Source organism: Rhipicephalus microplus, unplaced genomic scaffold (genome assembly GCF_043290135.1).
Source record: "Rhipicephalus microplus isolate Deutch F79 unplaced genomic scaffold, USDA_Rmic scaffold_81, whole genome shotgun sequence".
Classification (NCBI taxonomy): Eukaryota; Metazoa; Arthropoda; class Arachnida; order Ixodida; family Ixodidae; genus Rhipicephalus; species Rhipicephalus microplus.
In genome coordinates this window covers 335855-342343 of record NW_027464653.1, presented here as the reverse complement: position 1 = coordinate 342343, position 6489 = coordinate 335855, and positions in this window count along the sequence as shown.

Here is a 6489-nt window from a genome sequence, read left to right as displayed (position 1 = left end):
GAAGTCTCTAGTTTTGCAGTTTCTAGTTGTGGAGTTTCTAGATATGGAATTTCTAGTTGCCGAGTCTCTATTTGTGGAGTTTGTAGTTGTGGAGTTTCTAGATATGGAATTTCTAGTTGCCGAGTGTCTATTTGTGGAGTTTGTAGTTGTGGAGTTTCTAGTTGTGGAATTTTCAATTGTGGAGTCTCTAGTTGCGGAGTTTCTAGTTGTGGAGTTTCTAGTTGTGGAGTTTCTAGTTGTAGAGTTTGTAGTTGTGGAGTTTCTAGTTGTGGAGTTTAAAGTTGTGGAGTTTCTAGTTGTGGAGTCTCTAGTTGCGGAGTTTCTAGTTGTGGAGTTTCTAGTTGTGGAGTTTCTAGTTGTGGAGTTTCTGGATGTGGAGTTTCTAGTTGTGGAGTTTCAAGTTGTGGATTTTCTATTTGCGGAGTCACAAGTTGTGGAGTTTCTAGTTGTGTTGTTTCAAGTTGTGGAGTTTTGAGTTGTGGAGTTTCAAGTTGTGGAGTTTCTAGTTGTGGAGTTTCGAGTTGTGGAGTTTCTAGTTGTGGAGTTTCTAGCTGCGGAGTTTCTAGGTGCAGAGTCTCTAGTTTTGGAGTTTCTAGTTGCGAATTCTCTAGTTGAGGAGCCTCTAGTTGTAGAGTTTTTAGTTGTGGAGTTTCTAGTTGTGGAGTTTCAAGTTGTGGAGTTTCTAGTTGCAGAGTCTCTGGCTGTGGAGTTTCTAGTTGCGGAATCTCTAGTTGTGGAGTTTCTAGTTGTGGAGTTTCTAGTTGTGGAGTTTCCAGTTGTGGAGTTTTTAGCTCTGGACTTCCTAGACATGAAATTTCTTGTAGCCGGGTCTTTATATGTGGAGTTCGTAGTTGTGGAGTTTCTAGTTGTGGAGTTTCTAGTTGTGGAGTCTCTTGTTGCAGAGTTTCTAGTTGTGGAGTTTCTAGTTGTGGAGTTTCAAGTTGTAGAGTCTCTAGTTGTGGAGTTTCTAGTTGCGGAGTATCTAGTTGTGGAGTTTCCAGTTGTGGAGTTTGCAGTTGTGGAATTGCGGAGTGTCTGGTTGTGGAGTTTCTAATTGTTGAGTTTCTAGTTGCGGAGTTTCTAGTTGCGGAGTTTTTAACAGCGGAGTTTCTAGTTGTGGAGTTTCAAGTTGCGGAGTCTCAAGTTGTGGAGTTTCCAGTTGTGGAGTTTTTAGTTGTGGAGTTTCTAGTTGTTGAGTTTCTAGTTGTGGAGTTTCAAGTTGTGGAGTTTCTAGTTGCGGAGTCTCAAGTTGTGGAGTTTCTAGCTTTGGAGTTCAAGTTGTGGAGTTTTGAGTTGTGGAGTTTCAAGTTGTGGAGTTTCAAGTTGTGGAGTTTCTAGTTGTGGAATCTCTAGTTGCGGAGTTTCTAGTTGTGAAGTTTCTAGTTGTGGAGTTTTTTAGTTGTGGAGTTTCTGGTTGTGGAGTTTCTAGTTGTTGAGTTTATAGTTGTGAAGTCTCTAGTTTTGCAGTTTCTAGTTGTGGAGTTTCTAGTGGCGGAGTCTCAAGTTGTGGAGTTTCTAGTTGTGGAGTTTCAAGTTGTGGAGTTTTGAGCTGTGGAGTTTCAAGTGTTGGAGTTTCTAGTTGTTGAGTCTCTAGTTGTGGAGTTTCTAGTTGTGGAGTTTCCAGATATGGATTATCTAGTTGTGGAGTTTCCAATTGTGGAGTATCTAGTTGTGGAGTTTCAAGTTGTGGAGTTTCTAGTTGCGGAGTTTCTAGTTGCGGAGTTTTTAATAGCGGAGTTTTTAGTTGTGGAGTTTCAAGTTGCGGAGTCTCAAGTTGTGGAGTTTCCAGTTGTGGAGGTTTTAGTTGTGGAGTTTCTACATATAAAATTTCCAGTTGCCGAGTCTCTATTTGTGGAGTTTGTAGTTGTAGAGTTTCTAGTTGTGGAATTTCTAATTGTGGAGTCTCTAGTTGCGGAGTTTCTAGTTGTGGAGTTTCTAGTTGTGGAGTTTATAGTTGTGGAGTTTCTAGTTGTGGAGTTTAAAGTTGTGGAGTTTCTAGTTGTGGAGTCTCTAGTTGCGGAGTTTCTAGTTGTGAGTTTCTAGTTGTGGAGTTTCTAGTTGTGGAGTTTCTGGATGTGGAGTTTCTAGTTGTGGAGTTTCAAGTTGTGGAGTTTCTAGTTGCGGAGTCACAAGTTGTGGAGTTTCTAGTTGTGTTGTTTCAAGTTGTGGAGTTTTGAGTTGTGGAGTTTCAAGTTGTGGAGTTTCTAGTTGTGGAGTTTCGAGTTGTGGAGTTTCTAGTTGTAGAGTTTGTAGCTGCGGAGTTTCTAGGTGCAGAGTCTCTAGTTTTGGAGTTTCTAGTTGCGAATTCTCTAGTTGAGGAGCCTCTAGTTGTAGAGTTTTAGTTGTGGAGTTTCTAGTTGTGGAGTTTCAAGTTGTGGAGTTTCTAGTTGCGGCGTCTCAAGTTGTGGAGTTTTTAAATGCGGAGTTTCTAGTTGCAGAGTCTCTGGTTGTGGAGTTTCTAGTTGCGGAATCTCTAGTTGTGGAGTTTCTAGTTGTGGAGTTTCTAGTTGTGGAGTTTCCAGTTGTGGAGTTTTTAGCTCTGGACTTTCTAGACATGAAATTTCTTGTAGCCGAGTCTCTATTTGTGGAGTTCGTAGTTGTGGAGTTTCTAGTTTTGCAGTTTCTAGTTGTGGAGTTTCTAGTTGTGGAGTTTCAAGTTGTGGAGTTTCTAGTGGCGGAGTCTCAAGTTGTGGAGTTTCTAGTTGTGGAGTTTCAAGTTGTGGAGTTTTGAGCTGTGGAGTTTCAAGTGTTGGAGTTTCTAGTTGTTGAGTCCCTAGTTGTGGAGTTTCTAGTTGTGGAGTTTCCAGATATGGATTATCTAGTTGTGGAGTTTCCAATTGTGGAGTATCTAGTTGTGGAGTTTCAAGTTGTGGAGTTTCTAGTTGCGGAGTTTCTAGTTGCGGAGTTTTTAATAGCGGAGTTTTTAGTTGTGGAGTTTCAAGTTGCGGAGTCTCAAGTTGTGGAGTTTCCAGTTGTGGAGTTTTTAGTTGTGGAGTTTCTAGATATGGAATTTCTAGTTGCCGAGTCTCTATTTGTGGAGTTTGTAGTTGTGGAGTTTCTAGTTGTGGAATTTCTAATTGTGGAGTCTCTAGTTGCGGAGTTTCTAGTTGTGGAGTTTCTAGTTGTGGAGTTTGTAGTTGTGGAGTTTCTAGTTGTGGAGTTTAAAGTTGTGGAGTTTCTAGTTGTGGAGTCTCTAGTTGCGGAGTTTCTAGTTGTGAGTTTCTAGTTGTGGAGTTTCTAGTTGTGGAGTTTCTGGATGTGGAGTTTCTAGTTGTGGAGTTTCAAGTTGTGGAGTTTCTAGTTGCGAAGTCACAAGTTGTGGAGTTTCTAGTTGTGTTGTTTCGAGTTGTGGAGTTTTGAGTTGTGGAGTTTCAAGTTGTGGAGTTTCTAGTTGTGGAGTTTCTAGTTGTGGAGTTTCGAGTTGTGGAGTTTCTAGTTGTGGAGTTTCTAGCTGCAGAGTTTCTAGGTGCAGAGTCTCTAGTTTTGGAGTTTCTAGTTGCGAATGCTCTAGTTGAGGAGCCTCTAGTTGTAGAGTTTTTAGTTGTGGAGTTTCTAGTTGTGGAGTTTCAAGTTGTGGAGTTTTTAAATGCGGAGTTTCTAGCTGTGGAGTTTCTAGTTGCAGAGTCTCTGGTTGTGGAGTTTCTAGTTGCGGAATCTCTAGTTGTGGAGTTTTGAGTTGTGGAGTTTCAAGTTGTGGAGTTTCGAGTTGTGGAGTTTCTAGTTGTGGAGTTTCTAGCTGCGGAGTTTCTAGGTGCAGAGTCTCAAGTTGTGGAGTTTCAAGTTGTGGAGTTTTGAGTTGTGGAGTTTCAAGTTGTGGAGTTTCTAGTTGTGAAGTTTCTAGTTGTGGAGTTTCTAGTTGTGGAGTTTCAAGTTGTGGAGTTTCTAGTGGCGGAGTCTCAAGTTGTGGAGTTTCTAGTTGTGGAGTTTCAAGTTGTGGAGTTTTGAGTTGTGGAGTTTCAAGTGTTGGAGTTTCTAGTTGTTGAGTCTCTAGTTGTGGAGTTTCCAGATATGGATTATCTAGTTGTGGAGTTTCCAATTGTGGAGTATCTAGTTGTGGAGTTTCAAGTTGTGGAGTTTCTAGTTGCGGAGTTTCTAGTTGCGGAGTTTTTAATAGCGGAGTTTTTAGTTGTGGAGTTTCAAGTTGCGGAGTCTCAAGTTGTGGAGTTTCCAGATGTGGAGTTTTTAGTTGTGGAGTTTCTAGTTGTTGAGTTTCTAGTTGTGAAGTCTCTAGTTTTGCAGTTTCTAGTTGTGGAGTTTCTAGATATGGAATTTCTAGTTGCCGAGTCTCTATTTGTGGAGTTTGTAGTTGTGGAGTTTCTAGATATGGAATTTCTAGTTGCCGAGTGTCTATTTGTGGAGTTTGTAGTTGTGGAGTTTCTAGTTGTGGAATTTTCAATTGTGGAGTCTCTAGTTGCGGAGTTTCTAGTTGTGGAGTTTCTAGTTGTGGAGTTTCTAGTTGTAGAGTTTGTAGTTGTGGAGTTTCTAGTTGTGGAGTTTAAAGTTGTGGAGTTTCTAGTTGTGGAGTCTCTAGTTGCGGAGTTTCTAGTTGTGGAGTTTCTAGTTGTGGAGTTTCTAGTTGTGGAGTTTCTGGATGTGGAGTTTCTAGTTGTGGAGTTTCAAGTTGTGGATTTTCTATTTGCGGAGTCACAAGTTGTGGAGTTTCTAGTTGTGTTGTTTCAAGTTGTGGAGTTTTGAGTTGTGGAGTTTCAAGTTGTGGAGTTTCTAGTTGTGGAGTTTCGAGTTGTGGAGTTTCTAGTTGTGGAGTTTCTAGCTGCGGAGTTTCTAGGTGCAGAGTCTCTAGTTTTGGAGTTTCTAGTTGCGAATTCTCTAGTTGAGGAGCCTCTAGTTGTAGAGTTTTTAGTTGTGGAGTTTCTAGTTGTGGAGTTTCAAGTTGTGGAGTTTCTAGTTGCAGAGTCTCTGGCTGTGGAGTTTCTAGTTGCGGAATCTCTAGTTGTGGAGTTTCTAGTTGTGGAGTTTCCAGTTGTGGAGTTTTTAGCTCTGGACTTCCTAGACATGAAATTTCTTGTAGCCGGGTCTTTATATGTGGAGTTCGTAGTTGTGGAGTTTCTAGTTGTGGAGTTTCTAGTTGTGGAGTCTCTTGTTGCAGAGTTTCTAGTTGTGGAGTTTCTAGTTGTGGAGTTTCAAGTTGTAGAGTCTCTAGTTGTGGAGTTTCTAGTTGCGGAGTATCTAGTTGTGGAGTTTCCAGTTGTGGAGTTTGCAGTTGTGGAATTGCGGAGTGTCTGGTTGTGGAGTTTCCAATTGTTGAGGTTCTAGTTGTGGAGTTTCGAGTTGTTGAGTCTCTAGTTGTGGAGTTTCTAGTTGTGGAGTTTCCAGATATGGAGTATCTTGTTGTGGAGTTCCCAGTTTTGAAGTATCTAGTTGTGGAGTTTCCAGTTGTGGAGTATCTAGTTGTGTTTTTCAAGTTGTGGAGTTTCTAGTTGCGGAGTTTCTAGTTGCGGAGTTTTTAACAGCGGAGTTTCTAGTTGTGGAGTTTCAAGTTGCGGAGTCTCAAGTTGTGGAGTTTCCAGTTGTGGAGTTTTTAGTTGTGGAGTTTCTAGTTGTTGAGTTTCTAGTTGTGGAGTTTCAAGTTGTGGAGTTTCTAGTTGCGGAGTCTCAAGTTGTGGAGTTTCTAGCTTTGGAGTTCAAGTTGTGGAGTTTTGAGTTGTGGAGTTTCAAGTTGTGGAGTTTCAAGTTGTGGAGTTTCTAGTTGTGGAATCTCTAGTTGCGGAGTTTCTAGTTGTGAAGTTTCTAGTTGTGGAGTTTCTAGTTGTGGAGTTTCTGGTTGTGGAGTTTCTAGTTGTTGAGTTTATAGTTGTGAAGTCTCTAGTTTTGCAGTTTCTAGTTGTGGAGTTTCTAGTTGTGGAGTTTCTAGTGGCGGAGTCTCAAGTTGTGGAGTTTCTAGTTGTGGAGTTTCAAGTTGTGGAGTTTTGAGCTGTGGAGTTTCAAGTGTTGGAGTTTCTAGTTGTTGAGTCTCTAGTTGTGGAGTTTCTAGTTGTGGAGTTTCCAGATATGGATTATCTAGTTGTGGAGTTTCCAATTGTGGAGTATCTAGTTGTGGAGTTTCAAGTTGTGGAGTTTCTAGTTGCGGAGTTTCTAGTTGCGGAGTTTTTAATAGCGGAGTTTTTAGTTGTGGAGTTTCAAGTTGCGGAGTCTCAAGTTGTGGAGTTTCCAGTTGTGGAGGTTTTAGTTGTGGAGTTTCTACATATAAAATTTCCAGTTGCCGAGTCTCTATTTGTGGAGTTTGTAGTTGTAGAGTTTCTAGTTGTGGAATTTCTAATTGTGGAGTCTCTAGTTGCGGAGTTTCTAGTTGTGGAGTTTCTAGTTGTGGAGTTTGTAGTTGTGGAGTTTCTAGTTGTGGAGTTTAAAGTTGTGGAGTTTCTAGTTGTGGAGTCTCTAGTTGCGGAGTTTCTAGTTGTGAGTTTCTAGTTGTGGAGTTTCTAGTTGTGGAGTTTCTGGATGTGGAGTTTCTAGTTGTGGAGTTTCAAGTTG